Genomic DNA, 22225 nt, shown 5'->3' with positions numbered 1-22225 from the left:
TCTATACACATGAGAAAAATAAACCTGATACTTACAAATAATACCTTTGATTTTGCATATCAAATTACGAAACTTCCAAGAGAAATAAGAGGATGACAATATCTTCAAATCATCTAGCGAATCAGACTCAAGCCAGATTGGAAATAACTGCTTCTCCACACATAACTCCAAGCCTTTAAGAATTACCACCAATTCAACCCTCACATTCGACCCTACTCTAATTAATCCATGCTTTGCCAACACCACTATACCATCATGATCTCATATAATAACCCCAAAAGAAGATAGACCTGGGTTCCCCTTCGAGCAGCCATCCGTATTCAACTTAAAAGTGTCACACTTCGATTTCTTCCATCTCACCACTGAAATGGTGTTAACAACTTTTGGCCTCACCAGGATCCCCAAATTATGAGCCACAACAATAAAACCCCTCAATGCCTTGCCTTAATAAATCCCGTAGCCATACCAGTAATCAGATAATGTGAAACTTTCCAAATAATCATCTTTGCAACCAATTTATACCTTGATGCTTAGCATCATTTCTTGGGCACCATAGAAACCATATAATCAAGAATGAATAGCCTCCCTAATATGTCCACTATGAGACCAAGACTGGCCTACCTTCTAGCTTTCAAAAAGCACTAAATGATAGAGTCTAAACAATTAAGCAAAATAGCTCCACACTTCTAATGCAATAACTCCATGATAAAACAAATGGTCCCAAGACTCTACAAAGTCACAGCAATGACATTTAGAAGTTAAGTAAACTCCCCTCCTCTGAACACTTCATCCACTGGCAAACGCTTTCTTAAAAAATGCCAAACAAAGATGGAGATACTTGGGAAAATAAGCTTACTCCAATTATCAAATCCTCCAGACCTAACTGGACTTCAACATGGTGTTAAGTCCCGTCACGTCTTTCAATCCTACACAATTAGTAAATAGATTTAGAACACACAAAATCTAACTTTAACCTTATGTCATATATCAAAACTTGAGTTTGATTATCAGTGCAAATTGCACTAACAAAGTCATCATCTAACTGTGTTTCTTATGCTCCCAGGGATAGACACTTATCTGTCAAACATATGGTTCATCCCTCTTAAACTAATTAGGTTCTATGAATCATGACTATTTCAAAAGTTAATCTACCATCAAAACAAGGCAAAGTGAAAAGAGATTCTAAAACTAAGTGATCACTCAAATTTTCTTAGTAAAAATACTACTCACTTCATGCTATTAAATATAGAGAAAAGTATATCACCAAACATACTAGCACTATGAATCACAACAACATAAGTCCATAACAAGCGTGCTAGAATTTTTACTATGAGAACAATTTAGTAGTAATGTGTGATAACTGATGCACTACTCATGCCACAGATGAAACAAATTGAAAAAAAACTAAATATATCTAAGAAAAATGAAACCAAATTGAAATAAATGCAAGTAGATTAAAATAAGAAACAAGCAACAAATATGTACATATGTACAACTCTCCCCCCATACTTGGACTTTTCATTATCCCAATGAAATCAATATGGTGATGGAGGGGGATATGCATGAAAATTCAAAAATCTAGGTAATACAGGAAACCAATGCTTTTTTTACTTTCAAGTCCTTGTAGCATTTGTACATAATGTCAATTTCTATATGAGTTTTTGACATTAAACCCCCAAAAATCCTCCTATTTCTTCTAATAATTCCTTTGAACTTCAATAAAATTAGTGATCACTTTAAACAACTCCTCCTCTCTTCTTAATGATCTCGTACACACTCAAATTGATTATCTAATATAAACTTTTGTAGCTCTAATAGATTCTTATGTATGGCATGGTCATGATGAAGAGTATTTAGAATTGGGCAAGCCTAATTTTATTTGTGAAGAAGAAAGGTGGGAGTATGAGATTGTGTATCGATTATTGGGAATTGAATAAAATCACAACCAAGAATAAGTACCCCCTTCCAAGGATAGATGACCTCTTCAACCAACTTAAAGAAGCTACAGTGTTCTCCAAACTCAATTTAAGGTCAGGCTATCACTAACTGAAGGTCAAGGTTGAAGATATACCAAAGACAGCTTTCAGAACCAGGTATGGATACTACGAGTTCAGCTTAACCAATGCCCCAACAACATTCATGGATCTCATGAATAGAGTGTTTAGACCATATCATGATAAATTTGTGGTGGTGTTTATCGACGATATCCTCGTATATTCACCTAGTGAAGAAGACCACAAAGAGCACCTTCACCTTACCCTCCAAACACTGAGAGAAAAGGAACTATATGCCAAATTCAAGAAGTGTGAATTTTGGTTGAAAAGTGTCATCTTCTTGGGTCACATAATCTCTAAAGTATACATTTCTGTAGACATTTTTGTAGACCACAAGAAAGTGGAAACAATTTTAGACTGGGTAAGACTAAAGACAGTAATAGAGATTCGAAGCCTTTTGGGGCTAGCAGGCTATTATCAAAAATTTGGTGAAGGATTTTCCTCGATAGCTATACCTCTCACCAAGCTCACACAAAAGAACTCCAAATTTAACTGGAGTGAAGAATGGGAGAAGAGTTTTGTAACATTAAAGAAAATGCTTGCATCTACACCAATACTAGTACTACACGCAGAGGATAAGGATTTCACTATTTACAGTGATGCATCAAAAAGAGGTCTGGGGTACATCCTCATGCAATAGGGAAGGGTTATTGCTTACGCTTCACGACAACTGAAACCGTATGAGCAAAACTATCCAACGCATGATCTCGAACTAGCTATAGTAGTATTCGCGCTAAAAATTTGGAGACACTATCTATATGGTGTCAGGTGCGAAGTGTTTACAGATCATCAGAGTCTCAAGTATCTATTTACGCAGAATGACTTAAACATGAGGCAATGATGATGGTTGAGCTCTTAAAGGATTATGACTTAATAATAAGCTACCACCCAAGAAAAGCAAATAAGGTAGCTGATGCATTAAGTCAGAAGAGCATGGGCAAGATAGTTTTGGCATCACTCTTAGCACAACCATGCCTTCGAGAAATAATCAAGTTGAAGCAAAAGCATGCCCCAACATTGGCAAGACTTACAGAGCAGATCAAAAAGGGAAAAGCACCTGATCTTCAAATAAATGATAGTGGGATCCTATGGAAGAAAGGAAGGCTATGGGTGCCTGACATTGATAATCTTAGACAATAAGTAATGTTTGAGGCCAACAAATCAAAATTCTTGGTCCACCCTGGAAGTACAAAGATGTATAGGGATTTGAAGAAGAACTTCTGGTGGAGCAGAATGAAGAAGGATACAAGGAATTCGTCTCTAGGTGCTTAGTATGCCAACAGATCAAAGAAGAACACCAACAACCTGAAGGATTTCTTCAACCTTTAGAGATTCCAGAGTAGAAATGGGAGCACATTTCCATGGACTTTGTGGTGGGATTGCCAAAGTCAAGACAAAGCCATGATGGGATATGGGTAGTGGTGGATAGACTCACAACATCTACACACTTCCTACCCATCCGCATGAATTATAATCTGGATAGGTTGGCTACTCTATACATGGACAACATTGTGCGGCTGCATGGAGTTCCGATAAGCATACTATCCGATAGAGACCCAAGGTTTGTGTCCCATTTTTTGGAAAAGTTTTCAAAAAGCTATAGACACTTGAAGACATGCTAAGAGCATGTGCTCTAGACTTCAACAGTAATTGGAGTGAGCACCTACCCTTAATCAAGTTTGCCTATAATAACAGTTATCATAGTAGCATTAGAATAGCCCCATATGAGACTATATAGGCGCAAGTGTCGGTCACCTCTATATTGGGTTAAAGTAGGAGAAAAAGTTATCACTAGACCTGAGCTTATCCAAACCACGGTAGAAAAAGTGACTATTATCAAGGAACGACTCATGGCTGCTCAATATCAACAGAAAAGTTGGGCAGATTTAAAAAGAAGACAAATGGAATTTGAAACAGGTGATAAGGCCTATATAAAGATTTTTCCAATGAAGGGAGTAGTTCAATTCAATAAATCTAGGAAACTAAATCCGAGATATGTAGGACCTTTCGAAATTCTTGAGAAAGTGAGATCACTAGTTTACAAACTAGCATTACCACCGGATATGTTAAAGATTCTTAATGTCTTTCACGTCTCCCAACTAAGAAGATACATTGTAGATCTGAGCCATATTCTGGAAACTGGACCACTCCTAGTCAAGGGGAACTTGAATGAAGAATTGAAGTATGAAGAAGTTTCCATTCAAATTATTAACACCAAGGATCAGGTACTTAGACGAAGAACCATCCCATACGTCAAAGTATAATGGTCCAATCACACTAAAAGGGAAGCTACCTGGGAACTCGAGGAAAAGATGCACAAGCATTACCGATATCTCTTCGAAGATTAAGAGAGCTCAAGTTTCGAGGATGAAACTTCAAATAAGGAGGGTGGGATGTGAAGAGTCGATTTTGGACATGGTGATCGACAATAGTGGACATACCTTTGAAGGTTAAGTTAGGTTCGACTCGTAGAAATCTTAATACCATAAAATTGAACCCAAGTTTATGATTACTTTGTGTCTTGTGTAGGTTTGGATGTTAGGGATTTCGGATGTTGGATCTAGTTACGCCTATGTTTCTTCTTGTTCTTCATCGTGATAATTTAATGAGTCGCATGTTAATTTTATGTGTTTTAAATTTTTATTCTAGTTACATCTATGTTTTTTCTTGCTTTCTAACAAGATGACTTAGTGAGTCATATGTTAAAATTTTATGCCTATGTTTCTTTTGATTTTATCATGATAACATAATGAGTCATGTGTTAATCCTTTTATGTAATTTGGACATATTCTAGCTATGCCTATGTTTCATATGCTAAGTTGTAATGGTATGGTAACCTTTCATCTAGCCATGACCTTTCACCTAGTCATTTTAATGGATGACCCTTCATCTAGCCATGACCTTTCATCTAGCCATGACCCTTCATCTAGTCATGATCCTTCACCTAGCCTTTTTAATGGATGACCCTTCATTTAGACATCTCTTCATATGCCTTGGCCACCCCTTCATCTATCCATGGTTGGCCTATAAATAGCCAAGGCATTGTCTTCCAAAGACATACTTAAATCCTTTGAAAACTTTCTGTCCAAGTGTTGCAAAAATTTATCCCAACTTCATTCACATTTCGTGCCCACATTTCGTACAAGTTTCTGCCCAAGTTTCAATCAGCAAGTGCTAGTTCAAGTCTTGTAAAATTTTTGTCCAAAACCGAAGAAGGTTCTGACCAGGTAAGTGGGCTTTTCATTTTGAATATAGCTACAATCTATGTTTTCATTTCATTATTGATCATTTTATACTGCTCATTTTATTTTTTGAATTTCAAGATGCACTGTTATGACTCAAGTTAGATATGGTAAAAGGGAATTTTCAAAAATATGCTAAGATATGACAAGTTATGGCCCTGATACGGTGGGTAATAATAATCGATATATGACCTCACCCCTTAGAGGAATTACATATAGGGGATTGATCAGTAAAGGGAATTTCTGAAAATATAATAAGATATGACAAGTTATGTCCCTGATATGGTGGATAATAATAACCGATATATGGCATCACCCCTTAGAGGAATTACATATAGGGGATTGATCATTAACACCATAGATAATAAGAAGATTAACAGTGCTGCTATAGGTATATGTTTTCGATTAAATTATATTTCTGTCATGAATTTTGAATGTCTTGCTATGTTTTATATTTTATCGTTGATTATGCGATCAACCCCACTTATCGAGTGTTTTCCCAAGCACTCACACCCCTTATTCCCATCCCCAGATAAAGGCGAGGAACAAGCCGAGAAAGAGCAGCAAAAGATGTTTTGGGGATGGTAATGAAGCCTTGTCCAAGTGATTCTACCTTTTAGTTCATGTTATCTTTACTTGTACGCTTTCGTTTTTCCCTTTTGGATTGTAAAGATAATAATTCCATTATATTATTTACTGGTTTGGTATTCACTTTATGAGGCTCATTGTTTTCAAGTATTTATATTCGCGAGCAACATTGGTGTCATGCGCCTAGGTCACGGGGCGTGACACATATAATCTCCCATGGAAATAATGAATCCCGTATAAATGATGTTTTCACATTTTCAACATGAAAATGGTATCTACTAACTTCAAAATCATGAGTCGGATGATTCTTCTCATGATCTTAACACTGTTGAGAAACATATGGAACTACCTAGCCACACTGCTTCAAAACTGCACCTAACCCCTAGTACGATATATCTATGTAGAGTACAGATCCATCTACACTAGAAGGTAAATCTAAGACGAGTGTAATTATTAGCTTTTATTTTAGCTCCTAAAATTGGTCTCATATGTTGGGTTTTTCGGGCCGCGAAAACCGCTTTTCGCGTCGCGGAAACCCCGAATCGCCCAAGCCACGGATCTCGTGCAAGGTAAAACCGAACGAAAATACGAGTACGAGTTTGAAAACTTTAATCTACAGTAGATCTACATAAGGATAAACCATTTATACCTTTGTAGCGAAGCCCTTCGCAATCCCGCTTGTCCTTGGTTCGCCGGATCTCAAAAGTGTCAAAGTAGACACTTCTCTATATGTATCCACACAAGCAAGAGATGGAGAAGAAACCTTAGAGTGTGCTAGCACTCAAGCAAGGTCTCGGCAAGAAGGAGAAGAGGGAGAGAAGAATTGTGAGCAAGAGGAAGAAGATGAAATCAATTAGCCTTGAATGAAAAATAAAACATTCATTTTTACACTCAAAGTGGCCGGCCACATTAAACCTTGTAACTCCCATGGAATATCAAGAGTCACAACTCTTGGTAACTCCCATGAGGTGACATTTGGTCAAGTCAAACTTGACCAAATGAAGAGGCCTTGATGATGTGGCATTGGTCAAGTCAAAGTCAAGTCAAAAACATGACTCTTCATCTTCCTACTTAAGTCAAGTCAAACTTGACCACTTCTATCCCTTGGTTGATCTAATCTAACCATTGGTTCAAGCCAATTTTAATTTAATGAATCTCTATTCATTGAATTAAATTAATTAAATGAGTCTAACTCCAAATTAGACTCACTTAACACATGAACCAACTTGAGTCCAACTCAATTATCCTACTTTGGATTACTCTTAATCCAATTTGGTTCATCATATGAACCTAATCATTTAGGTTCATCAAATGAACCTAGTCTCCATCTATTTGCCCTTAGTGTGTGACCCTATAGGTTCTTGTAACGTTGGCAATGCCCCTAAACCCATTTAGGAGCATAAGTAATGAGTGGTATCTAGCAACACATCATTACTACCCAAGTTACAAGAATGTCGAGATCCGACATCACCTTGTGACTACTAATTGTGACTCCTCACAATATGTGGCATTGTCCTTCTATCCTAGACATCTAGATTGATAAATGTGAGGCATAGACCGTGTCATCCTCCAATCAATCTAAATCTTGAACTCCAAGTAGACTCACTCGATCAAATGAGCTCAACATCTAATGTTGACTCATTTGGGCATGGCCATGCACTTAGTGGTCTCACTCTATCAAGAATATCGATGTCGCTCCCGTCATATAGGAGGGATAGATCCCATCTACATCACTCACATCCCTCTGCATAATTCGTTACATACCCAGTAATCGCCTTTATAGTCCACCCAGTTACGGGTGACGTTTGACGAAACTAAAGTACATAACTCCTTATGTAGGGATCCATGGTGACTTCAGGTCTAAGGACTAATAGTCATACTAATAGCCACATGAGAAAGTATATGACACTCATATAACGATCCATGATACTTTCTCATGGCGGGTCATTCAGTATACATTCTCTAATGCATACCCATGTATCAGCTTGATATCTCTATATCCATGACTTGTGAGATCAAGTCATCGAGCTGACCTACATGCTAGTCTTATTGCATTAACATTGTCCCTGAATGTTAATACTCGACTAGGAATGATTTAGAGTAGTGTTCCCTATATCATCTCACTATCGATTCAACTAATCGATTGATATAGGTATGAACGTTCTACTCAAGGACGTTACTATACTTATTTTATCTGACACTAATACAAATAAGCATAATAACCAAAAACCAATGCCTTTATTAAGAATATGATATACATGAGTCCATACAATCATCAAATGATTGGCTCTAGGGCTCTAACTAACATCATAAACCTCTATCTAGGTATATTCCATACCCTTTCTAGTCTATCAAATCAATGACATAGCTATACTGGAAAACCCTCGACAAGTCCTCGGTGATATCCAGCTAAATCAAGGAAGCTATAAACTTCTTGCACTATCTTTAGCTATTCCTAGCTTTTAGCAACCTCTTTTTTCTATGGGTCTACTGATATCCCTCTACTAGATACAATGTGTCCAAAAAGTCTCACAGAAGACAATCAAAATACATACTGATCTTCATATAGAGATGTTCTCGTCGAAGCATCATTAAAGCTATGTGAAGATGGTGTTCGTGATCCACCCTGGATCGGGAATATATCGCTATATTATCAATGAAGACAATTACAATTGATCCCAATTCCCTTGGAACACTAGATTCACTGAGTCCATAAAAACATCTAAGGCACTGGTAAGCCTAAATGAGAATACCAAGGCGCATAATGTTTTTACAATAGGCGCACTCAGGTGTATGATCACTAGCAACAAGTCTATAATTTGATCACCAACTATAAATCATCAAAGCTATAAATATCACAGACATGCTACTATCTATGTCACTATCAAGAACAAATATCAAATAATAAACCATCAAATCAAATATCTACTAATAGATCATCAGAAAACAATATATTACAAATCTGATCTCACAATATCCACCAATCACAAATCACCCTCAACATCCATCAAACCTGATAACTTTTCAGTGACCAATTCTTATCATATCGGGTACTCTAATATCCATAATAAGAAAATGACAATCCAAAGTCTAAAGGGTCACTTAACCTCTTGACTAAGAGTCTATCCAATAAGGAGGTATTGCCACAACTCTCACAATCGTGACAATAAATATCCTCCAACAAATGTTGACAAATGGTCAAACACACTTATCTATATATAGACTTCAAGACCTATAGTAAATGATCATGTGGTCAAGGTCTTGAGGTACTTGATGGAGATAATGTTAGTTGAGTCGTCTAACCATTATCTTGTAACCCATCATATAATGATTGCTCCACCTGAGGTTCAAGAACCTCTAGTGATGAGTCATGCACTTAAGGGTAGAGGAGCACTATCACTAGATAGCTTGTCGAAATAATAGTCAATTGATGCTCTGCCCCTCAAAGATCATCATATGATATTTTCACTCGATGATAGTGGTACTTCATAGGTGTTAATCAACTAACACCACCATCTATGCATAATTGAGGGTCATATATTTATAGGTACCATTGAAGATATCTAACCATATCCAATCGGTCCATGAGTCAAGATCTCCCATGAAACAACATTAGACAAGTCAATTGACTATCACCTTATAAACCATTATGCTACCAAAGGAGGTAGAGAAGTACTCTCTCTCAAAAACACCTTAAAGTAATCACCAAGTGATGTCTTATTCCCAAAAGTCATCTTCTGCATTTTCCTTCACATGGCACTTGGTCACGTAAAGGTTAAATAGCTAACTTCATCTTTTCCGCGCCAGTACAAGTCATATATCTAAATGTACTCTCCAAGTTATATATACAAGTAACAGTTGTATCTTGTAAGTATTAAGCAGCTAGCTCTACACTTTTTCACATTAGTGGGGGTCATTTATCTGAATGTACCTTCTAGGTTATCCAATCAGGTACATATAGTCCATGGTCAAAGTCCTCATAAAATAGGATACATCGATCCTCTATAGATTGGTCAAGCCAATAATGGTATATGGATAATTCAGTCCTTTCTATGTCTTTATAAGCCATGTACTCCAACGTACCTTCCAGGTTACCTAACCAAAGCACAAGTAACCCAAGGGTTGGAAACTCCATGTGACAGAGTAAAACTATACTCTATTGACCAAACCAACAAGAGTAAATTGATTCTCTACTGACCAAACTAATAAAAGTAAATTAGTACTCTACTAACTGAACCAACAAGAGTATATAACTCTATCCACTACCCAACTATTAATAGTATGGGTTGGTATGTAACTCTAACTCTCACCTAACTAGTAATAGAAGAAACTATTAATACTAGTGATATAGCAGGAGGAATCTCCTGAAACTATAATCCATGATCTCTAATAGGATTTATCAAACCTAAACAATGACAGACCCACACATGTCATACATGGTATAAATAACTGGACAAGTACCAACAAAAGTGTATGACAATAATATACAAACATACCTCCTATAGCTTGGAGATGTCGTGTCACTGTCTAGTACCAAAACTTGAAAAGTTACATTGTGAAAACAAATTATGATATCCAAAATACAGAAAAAGGTCTCGTAAACCTATAGTTTTGATACCAATAAATTGTCACGTCTCGAGAGTAAGGTTGTCCAACAAAAATCGGACAACACCTCACCGACGATGTGCATGCATGAAAGGGGAAGGCAACATGATTAGGAGAGGAGGAAAGGGACTCGGGAGAAAAATGAGGGGTAAACCTAGGTATAGATTTATATACCTAGGTTAATAAATTATAACCTTAGATTAATGATATCAATTAACTCCCAGCATAACTGATATTCCAAACAGCCTTTTCTCTAAGCTTAATAGATCTACCCTTTAAAATGCCTCATCTAAATTCTATTTAAATCCCAAAATATTTCTCAAAATTTCTAAAAAGTATAATAAGATTATTTCTCAAATAACATTTATTATTTAATTATGGTATCTTAGAGTAGTCTATGGAACTTATCGAGTGCAAAGATAAGGGGATAATTCTTATAGCTGGAGGTGCCTCAGACGAGGTTGGTGAAGGATCGAAAGATGTGATGGAGGGAGGGTGAATATGGCACGTTAAAAACTTTTCTTTTCGCAACATAAAAAAAAGAGCAGAGCAGTGGAAAATAAATTACTCATTTTAGTTACTTAGTTCAGAGGCCAGGTCGACTCCTACTCTAAGACCCGCGATCTCTTGATCACACCGTTGGGTACTCCACTATAATTCTTCATTCCGAAACCTTTGGAAAAAAGCAATTTGTATAATGAAAAAGTATAAGATAGTAACATCCTACTATCTTATTCGAATAACTACAATGCAAGCTAAATAAAAATTATATCGACAGAAGAATAATGATGCAACTTATCGGCACTTCTTGGAGCAGTAGCTTGCTTATGAAGATGAGTAGTAGTAGCACGAATAGCAGCTTTTCATAGAGATGAATGAAAAATAGATTATCAACCTCAGACCTCAAGTTCCCCTTTTATAAGCATCATTGCCGTTCGGTCGACTGATCCTTAGGTTTAGTCGACTAAGCACGCTCCCTTCCTTCTTCGCTGAGATCTGATCTTCGAGCATTTATGATCTTTAATGGTTTGATCGACAGATCAACTTGTTTGGTCAACCAAACAGTGAATTTCACCGTTCACTGAGATTCACACTTAATGTTGCTTTATTGAGATTATCTTTCGGTTGACTAATTCCTTGGTTCAGTCAATTGATCAGCCAGGTTTCCTTCTTTATTTGGCTCACTCTAATGTGTGCCACATCATCAAGTTTGGTCAACCAATCCTCTGGTTCGGTCGACCAATCAGATTTCGATCGGACTCTGCTCTGCTTTGGTCTGAACTAGCCTCTAGTCTGAGTTAGCCTTGTTCAATCGATCGATCCTTAAATTCAGTCGACCTATTAAGTCATGTCCTGCAAAACAGAGTTAGATAATATATCCCTATAAAACCAAGGTTAGCATAGTAATATAGTAAGATGCATGAGTAGACAGTAAGACTGTCTTGATCTCAACTTGGAAACTTTCTCAGTTTCTTCAGTTGGATCAACGACCTAGTGTTTGTTCCTTTCCGGAACATGTCCTCACTATCACTCTTTTCTAGTTACTTACCTCAACCTACCTGCCAAACATTGGTCCTCCATATATGTTTGGACTTTACCGCTTAGCATTGGATCATCTCATCAGGACTTTCCCTCGATCTATAGTCCTCCAGACCTATCGAGCTTCCCTGCCAAGTGTCAGGTCCTTTCAACCCACTTGGTCTTTCTACCAGGGTTCCATGATTTGCTAAGACTTTCTCTAGGTTTAGTAAACAACCTGCATACTTAGTTGACTTGTTAGATCACAACAAGACTTAACTTGAAACTTTGACAACATCAAAACTCAGGTTCAATTCTGGAGCAACCTACATCAACAATCTCCCCCTTTTTCATGTTTGGCAATCAAAGTTCTTAGTAAAATTAATAATATATGCAAAATTAAGTAAACAAGCATTCTCCCCCTGAGTTCAATAACTCCTCTTGAATTCACTATCTCTCCTCCTTTGACACACATCAAAAATAGGAGAAAAACAACTTAAAATTTTGAACCATTGAAAATGTTAGAAACATGGTTTTGAAAATAAGGTTTGGATAAAAAAAATTAAGCAAGTTTCCAAGAAATATAAAAGTAAACATTTGAAAACTTATAAAGATACATTCTGATGATAAATTTGAAGTAGTTTTGAAAAAAGGAAGTTTGAAAATATGTAAAGTAAAAAAATTGAAAGTAAGATTGAACATTTGTTAAAGTTAAATTTTTGAAAATTTGTTTTAAATTTGTAAAAGTTTAAATAATTTTGAAATTTTGATAAGTTAAAAGAAAATTGTTAAGGTAAAATAATTTTGAAAATTTATTAATGTAAAGGTTCTAAAAATAATTTTGAAGAATTTGTTAAGTTAATAATTTTGAAAATTTATAGAGTCAAAAATAATTTTGAAATTTGATAAAGAGAAAAACAATATAGAAAGTGAACTTGAAAATTTGTAAAGTTAAATTTGAAAATGACTCTAGAGATAAAAATTTAATGTGGGTTTTAAAAATTTAGAAAGATCTGAAAATAATTTTTGAAAAGATTTTGTAAAGATAAAGTTTGAAAATTTTGAAAATATGTAAAGATGAAAATTTTTAAAAATTAAGAAAATTATATTGAACTCCCCCTAAAATTGATAGATACCTAAAAGTCCAATCATGGTTGTAAAAACTAGAAAAATATCCTTATGATGAAATATTCACCTTTATACTTAGCTGACTCCCATAACATAGCAGTGTTGATTCTTTTTGACAGCATGGAAAAAACACAATACAAAGCGGTAACCACTCACAGTGATCTCCCAAAGAAATCGATGAAGTTGTCGGGTGTCACTGCTATCGGAAACATGATAACGAGTAATCGAAAAGTAATTCAAGGTTCATAAGCCAAATCCCCAGCCTCTCGGATGTTCTTCTTTGCTCGACGCACCTCTGATCACAGTCGCATCTGCCTTCACCTTATCCTCTTCCACTTATGGCTTGGACACACCATTTATAAGAAGATTGAGGAAGACAAAGGGGAAAGGACGCCCCTTCGTATCCTTGGCGTTTGTTGCAAAGAGAGACGTTTGCAGCAATGATACAAATGAAGGGGAAACTGTGCCCCTTCGTCTCCTACAATGTCCAACATCTCCCACTCGTCCAAGTCAATCCGTAAGGTTATATGGTAAAATAGACTATGAGGTGATCATGTCATAATGTCAAAGTCAAATATTAATCGGTCACAAAGACCGATTAAGTCATATAGACCAGAGCAAAATTAATTAGTCATAAAGATCAAATAAGTCACATAGAATTTATGATAATCAAGTCACGAAGACCAGAGCATTAATTAGTCACAAAGACCATATAAGAATATATATTCCATACATTAGGTAAAATGGTTCGTGCGGCAGCAAGCATACTGAGCATTTATTACCAAGAAGATTGTTACACCTTACATAGCTGTTGGACCCCGTGGTTGTTTTGATGTGATCAACCAAGTTAGGTTAGGTCCTATTTGGGTTTTGATCCCTGTGTCTAAGTGTGCAGGAGCTTAGGAGCGCAGGAAGTCGAGCAGAAGAAGCAGCTAACGATAAGGATGGCACGGTAAGGGAGTCGACATGCCCGGTGCGTCCGAAGGACGAAAGAGCGCGGAAGAGTACTCCTGTGGATGAGAAGAATGTGCACGGAGTTCGATGGATGAGAAATCGTGAAGGAAGCCTGCTCGAGGAGAAGGTCGAAAATTGGGTTCGGGTGAGCCCTATTTCGGTTGGCCGAAATCACTCAAGCGATCGAGCTTCGGAAGAAGAAGAAAAAGAGATGCTGGAAGCTATTTATACTATGCAGGTTGAAGGCGCCCTCAACATTGAAGGTGCCCTCAACAGCATTAAGGGCGCCCTCAACAGCATTAAGGGCACCCTCAACATTGAAGGCACCTTCGACCCAGTCTACTTGATCATTTCTACTCTGGATAAAGTTTTATCCAATGCCTTGGTTAGAGGCGCCCTCAACCCCTTTGGAGGCACCCTCAAGGCTCGAGATAGAGTTTCCAAATATAAAGGCCCTTAGACCTAGGAATTAGGGAATCAACTCTGTAATCAATTCCTAGCAACTTGTGAACTTTCTTAGTGTGTAAAAAGGCTTCTCCGCCCACAGTGAAGGAGATTCATAGTGCACTTTTTCAACTATCTTGGATTAACAACCATCTAGGTTGTAACCAAGTAAAACCCTGAGTCTTCTCTTCTCTGCTTTACTTATATTTCTATTTTATTTTATTATTATTACTATTCTTGAGTTGGAAGAACGAGGAGGAGTTTGTTTTATTTGCAGGCAATTCACCCCTCCCCTCTTGCCGGTCCCGCTGCACCAACAAGTGGTATCAGAGCCAGACCGTCTCAAAAGGACTAACCGCCATCTGAAGCAACAAAGATCAAGATGATGGCCGGAACAAGTATTCATCCCCCGAAATTCGACGGAGACTTCGCGACATGGAAGCCCCGAATGGAGGTATTCTTCAAAATGGATTTCGATATTTTATTAACTATGAAATATGATTTTTCAATCCCAAAAGATAAAGAAGAATTCCAATGGACGAAGAAGGAGCAAGCCGATTTCGTGGCTAACGGAAAGGTAGAATTCCATCTACTCAGTGTCCTGTTACCCCAAGAGGTAAGTCGGATTGTTAGTGAGAGCCCTAGAGCTGATCATGTGATGCTTGTTGTATGGACTCGATGTATCATATTCCTATATTTATAAAGGCATTTCTTATGGTTATTATACTTGTATTGGTGCCAAATAACTAAGTATAATAGCGTCCTTGAGTGGAAGGTTCTTATCTATATCAATCGATTGGTTGAATTGATAGTGAGATGATATAGAGGACACTACTCTTAATCATTCATAGTCAAGTATTAACATTCAGGGACAATGTTAATGTGCTGAGACTAGCATGTAGGTCAACTAGATGACTTGATCTCAAGTGTCATGGATATTAGATATCAAGTTGACACATGGGTATGCATTGGAGAATGTATACTGAATGACCCGCTATGAGAAAGTATCATGGATCATTTTATGAGTGTCATATTGTAAGATACCGTAAAATTAAATAATAAATGTTATTGGACGAAAAATCGTATTGGATTTTTCTGGAATTTTTAGAAATTTTTCGGGATTTAAACGGGCTCCGTATGATCCGTTTTGAGAGGATTGATTCCGGGTACAGAGGAGGCCTGTTTGGAACACCATTTAAGTGGGAGTTGATTAAGGAGAAAACTTTGAGTTTAATTAAATAAAACCTAAGTATTTAATTATGCCCTAATTTCTATTCTCTTTTCATTTCCCGATTCCCTCCTCCTTCACGCGAATTTCCTTTCTCCCGAGCCCCTCTCACGATCTTCTCCTCGCCCGATCGCCGGCCACCGCGAGCTCACCGCCGGCAACGACCTTCTCCTCCAGCGTGCCTCAGTCAGTTCTCCCTCCGATCTTTCTCCCTCTCAAGGTGTGGAGCCTTTCTCCTCTCCTCTTCCCTGATTCATTACCCCCTCGACAACCTCTCTATTCAATCCATTCTTCACCGACAACGACGCCACAAGGAAGCCGATCGTCGGCAAGTGAGCATGCTTCCTCCATCCAGCGATTGTCTTCTACCTTGTGTGGGCAAATCCTTGAGAAAAAGGGGGAGAAGGCCGAGCCCTAACATCGATCTTCTCTTGCGACCGATCCACCGCCGATTGTCCAATTTGAGCGGGGCGGCAGCGATTTGGATCAAGGAGGTCCAACTCTTCTTCCTCACCAGATCTTGGACAGAGCGATCCAACATCGTCTATCTCCCTTCACTGGGGGCCAATTTGTCGTCGGCGAAGTTGCCGTGAGGCCAATGATTTGGGACCTTCTCCTCACTGTAAGTTTGGCTCGAGCTCTCCTTCTCCCGTGCATTACTTTTCTTCTCTCCCGATCATGTTGCTTGACGCCGCTGCCACTAACAGCACCTCACAGCCCAGTTGAGCTCTTTTCTCCTCTCTGTTCTGTTCTAGTGCCACCTCCACGGGATGAACATTCAAGGTATTCCATCTAGGAGAGATCTTGGATATGGTACAAGGGTAAGTCAAGCTCAATGTTGATTAACAAGGTTTGATTTCATACTTTGTTTGGGTTGTTGAGATAAGCTATGAGACTGATCTTGGGAAGGATTGGTGTAGGAGTTCTTGGTGGTTGTGGGCAGATGTTAGTAGGGGATGGGAGCTCTTGATTTGTGGCCATGCCTCAAGGTGAGTTTCCTTTGGCGATGTACCTTTAGATTTTTCCTATTATTGCTCTATTTTATCGGTATTGTTAATGATTCTTAGGTTATGTCTGGTTTAGAGCACATGGAAGCATGTAGAAGGATTTGTTGTAGTTTTGGCCAGGAATTTCTAGTAGCATGCTTCTATGGATGAGTCAACATTGAAGTCTCTAGATTTGGGTAAGTTTTGGAGTTAATTTGTAATGGTTATTTGGTGGATGATTTATGTAGATGGATATATGATCGTTATTGGTATGTGTTGGATTGATTAGGGTTTGTATCGGGTGGGAATTTGTGGATATGATGATCGGTTGATGTAGATTGTTATGTGATCATTCTTAGGATCATTGGATTGGTTGTTGGTTGGTTTATCAGATGTGGTGGTTTGGTTAGTTGTAGATGATAATGTTAGGTTGTTGTGGATTTATGATGAGTTTGGATTAGTGAGTTTTGGATTGATTAATAGATTGTGGATTATGTTTGGATCTAGAAGGAGTTGAATTAAGGAATTAGGTAAGTTACTTCGATTAGGGCTTTCCCTAATTAGATTGGGGAGTTTATTTAGCTATTTGCTACCTATGTAATTAGCTAAATATATATTATGTGATCGCAGGACTTGGATTCGGGACGAGTGTCTCGACGTGGGATTATTTGGCACGATCGACAGATAAAGGCGGGTATTTCTTCCTTGACTCTATGTAGATTTTATTGAGCTTAGTGCATGGTTTTATGTGATGGATTAGGCTACTTTTCCTTATATCGTATTTGTTGGTTGCCTTCCTGCTTGATCCTTATGCTTGATCTTTGAGATGTCCTAGTTATATCATATGCAGTCTCTACTCTTGATTTCTACTCTGCTGGGATTACGCGTGTAGAGTATGTATAGTGGGGATTGTCGAGTTGTTGGGTTTATCATGCTGATTTATGCATATAATGTTGATTGTATGTAGCTTGGTATGTATTTTAGGAGTCATCATGTTGACCCTACATTTGCATGTTGTATGTACACACGTGTTTGGTTATGTATTTTTGGAGGAGTTGTGTTGATTGTATGTTTATGGTTTATACACGTGTCTGATGTGGTTATTATTGGAGGGTACATGTTGATTGTACTTACGTTCGGTGCATATGTGTCTAGTGGATTATTGGAGATTTTTGGTTGATTATACGTGTATAGTTGTGTATATGTGTTTGGTGGGATGTGTGGGGTATCATGACGATTATACTCATGTTGGAGGTATTTATGAGGTTTGGAGTTATTGCATGGATGATGATTTTATATATATATATATATATATATATATATATATATATATATATATATATATATATATATATATATATATATATATATATATCATGTTCATCATTCATTGCATCTGATGACCATTGTCTCCCTTGTGGTTGAGAGAGTCATCAGTTGGTTTGGTTTAGCACCGCACACTCGGCCACTCATGGGTAGTGGTAGTTGGAGCAGTTACTGCTAGTCCTGTCGTGCCACCCAGTCACGAGGTTTAGTGAGATCCGGCGTTGTGAGCAGTCAGGGACCCTGATGCTATTTAGCTAGATAGCTATTAGCGGACTGTCCGCCTCGACCACTATATAGTGGGCTGGAGGGTAGTACAGTCATCACAGACCCAAGCCTCTCGGCCATACAGGGGTCGTGGTGTTCGGAGAGGTGGCGGGGGTGACCATGGAGCATGCATGCATTTTTGCATATGATGCACGGTGCATCTGAGGATTATATTTGCATACATGCCTAGTAGATACTAGTTGCATGTGATTGTCGTTGTTGCACTTGATTGAGATATGGTTGTTGCATTTGGTTGCCATGCTGCATACATGTCATTTATTTTACATGTATATGCAGTCGTATTTATATTGCACAGGTGTCACGGGTATATCTGTTGCAGATCCGGTGAGTTTACTGATCATTGTACCATGTGTCGATTCCAGATTGGGTATGTATATGTCATTATGCTAGTTGTGGTTTGTACAGTTTATGTCAGGTTATTATGTCAGGTATGTTCAGATGCATTGATTATGATAGTATGATCATGTTCTTATTCCCTCCTGAGACTGTATACTTGTGATCTCCATGTTTTGTTTATGGACCATGCACTATCTTGTCTATTACCCGCTGAGTTACCTATACTCACCACCGCATGTATATCTTTATGTTTTCAGGTAGATGGTTGGAGTGTCGCTCGGAGTATCCTGTCTGTCGGGTCCTACGTCACATCCGACGATCGTTTCGGGTTTTGGTATATCTTTATTTGTATTCGATATGTGTTGTATTTGGTGTATTGTTGTATTTGTTGTTATGGTTGTTGTATAAAGCCTAGCCGGCTAGCAGTGTGTTGATTGTGTTGTATTGGGCTTTCCGTTTTCGTTTTTCCACTGTGTTGGTTTTTAGTACAGCCGTGTGGGATGTTTTATATATAACTGTGTGGTTGTGATTGTTTCATTCCAGCCGTGTGGGCTGTTATTATAACTGTGTGGTTGTGTATATAAATATTCCAGCCGCATGTGGCTGATGTATTTTGCTTGTAGTGATGCTTCATATTGTCACTGGTACAGGGGAGACGCTGCCGGATTTTTGTCTGGCAGGGACTTCTTTGGGGCGTGACACATATACTTTCTCATGTGACTATTTGAATGACTATCAGTCCTTGGACCTGAAGTCACCATAGTTCCCTATATAAGGAGTTGCATACTTTGGCTTCGTCAAACGTCACCCGTAAATGGGTGGACTATAAAGGCGATTATGGGTATGTAACAAATTATGCGGAGGGATGTGAGTGATGTAGATGAGATATATCCCTCCTATATGATAGGAGTGATATCATGATTCTTGATAGAGTGAGACCACTAAGTACATGGCCATGCCCAAATGAGTCAATATGAGATATTGAGCTCATTTGATTAGAGTGAGTCTACTTGGAGTTCAAGACATAGATTGATTAGAGGATGACAAGGTCTATGCATCAATTGATCAATCTAGATGTCTAGGATAGAAGGACATTGTCACATATTGTGAGAGTCAGAATTAGAAGTCACAATGGTGATGTTGGATCTCAACATTCTTATAACTTGGGTAGTAATGATGTGTTGCTAGATACCGCTCATTACTTATGTTTCTAAATGGGTTTAGAGCATTGTCAACGTTACAAGAATCTATAGGGTCACACACAAAGGACAATTAGATGGAGATTAGGTTCATATGATGGACCAAGAGGATTAAGTTCATGTGATGAAGCAAGTTGGATTAAGAGTAATCCAAATTAGACTAATTGAGTTGGACTCAATTTGATTCATGTGTCGAATGAGTCTAGTTTAGACTATGATTCATTGAGTCAATTTAAACCAATGAATAGAGATTCATTAAATTAAATTGACTTGAATCAAATGTTAGATTTGATCAACCATGGGAGACAAGAGGTCAAGTTTGACTTGACTTGAGGGGGAAGATGAAGGGTCAAGTTTTACTTGACCAAATGCTGTTAGTTAGAGCCCTAGAGCCAATCATTTGATGATTGTATGGACTCATTGTATCATATTCTTGTATATTAATAAAGGCATTTGTTTGGTTATTATACTTATTTGTATTAGTGCCAAATAGACTAAGTATAATAGCGTCCTTGAGTAGAAGGTTCATACCTATATCAATCGATTAGTTGAATCGATAGTGAGATGATATAGGGAACACTATTCTAAATCATTCCTAGTTGTGTATTAACATTCAGGGACAATGTTAATGCAATAAAACTAGCATGTAGGTCAGCTCGATGACTTGATCTCACAAGTCATGGATATAGAGATATCAAGCTGACACATGGGTATACATTGGAGAATGTATACTGAATGACCCGCCATGAGAAAGTATCATGGATCGTTATATGAGTGTCATATACTTTCTCATGTGGCTATTAGTATGATGATTAGTCCTTAGACCTGAAGTCACCATGGATCCCTACATAAGGAGTTATGTACTTTGGTTTCGTCAAACGTCACCCGTAACTGGGTGGACTATAAAGGCGATTACTGGGTATATAACGAATTATGTAGAGGGATGTAAGTGATGTAGATGGGATCTATCCCTCCCATATGACGGGAGCGACATTGGTATTCTTGAAAGAGTGAGACCACTAAGTGCATGGCCATGCCCAAATGAGTCAACATTAGATGTTGAGCTCATTTGATCGAGTGAGTCTACTTGGAGTTCAAGATTTAGATTGATTAGAGGATGACACGGTCTATGCCTCATATTGATCAATCTAGATGTCTAGGATAGAAGGACAATGTCATATATTGTGAGGAGTCATAATTAGTAGTCACAAGGTGATGTCGGATCTCGACATTCTTGTAACTTGGGTAGTAATGATGTGTTGCTAGATACCGCTCATTACTTATGCTCCTAAATGGGTTTAGGGCATTGCCAACGTTACAAGAACCTATAGGGTCACACACTTAGGACAATTAGATGGAGATTAGGTTCATATGATGAACCAAGAGGATTAGATTCATTTGATGAATCAAATTGGATTAAGAGTAATCCTAATTGGGCTAACTTGAGTTCGACTCAAGTTGATTCATGTGTTCAATGAGTCTAATTTAGATTTTGACTCATTGAATCAATTTAATTAAATGAATTAGATTCATTATATTAAGTTGGCTTGAATCAAATGGTTAGATTAGATCAACCATTGAAGAGATTGGGTAAAGTTTGACTTGACTTAAGAAGGAAGACCAAAGGTTAATTTTGACTTGACCTTTTGCCACCTCATTGGTGAGTTGGCATTAGGTGGACCAATGATGATGTTCCACATCATCATGGTGTGCCACCTCATGGGAGTTACTAGTGAGTGCCACCTCATGGAGGTTACATTCTCTCCTTGATGACAACTTAATGCATTAATGAGGGGAGTTACAATAGAGAGTGGCCGGCCACTTTTGATTGAATGAGAAATTCAATTTGCTCATTCAAGTGATTATTCCTTCTTCTTCCTCAAGCTCTCCCTCTCCCTCTCCTCCTTGCTTGGCCGAATCTTACCAAGGTGCTAGCACACCTTTGTGTAAGGTTTTCTCCACCTACGTGTCCGTGTGGATACTTCTAGAGGACCGACGCTTGACGGTCTTGAGATCCGGCAACTCCTTGGATGAGCGGGAACGCGAAAGGGCACGCAACAAGGTAAAGCTCTCAACACATAGATCTAGGAGTAGATCTAAAGTTTTTGAAACTCTTATTTGTATTTCGTTCGATTTTCCTTGCATGGATCTACGGCTTTGGGTGATTCGGGGTTTCCGCGACGCGAAAAACGGTTTTCGCGGCCCGAAAAACCCAACACTAGTATGCTGTGGATCTACAAAACCCTCAGGTTGTGTCATGTACACATCCTCGAGTAGGTTTCCATTCAGAAACGCGGTTTTAACATCCATCTGCCATATCTCATAGTCATGG

This window comes from Zingiber officinale, chromosome 1A (assembly GCF_018446385.1).
Source record: "Zingiber officinale cultivar Zhangliang chromosome 1A, Zo_v1.1, whole genome shotgun sequence".
NCBI classification, from domain to species: domain Eukaryota; kingdom Viridiplantae; phylum Streptophyta; class Magnoliopsida; order Zingiberales; family Zingiberaceae; genus Zingiber; species Zingiber officinale.
Note: the sequence above shows the minus strand (reverse complement) of the source record.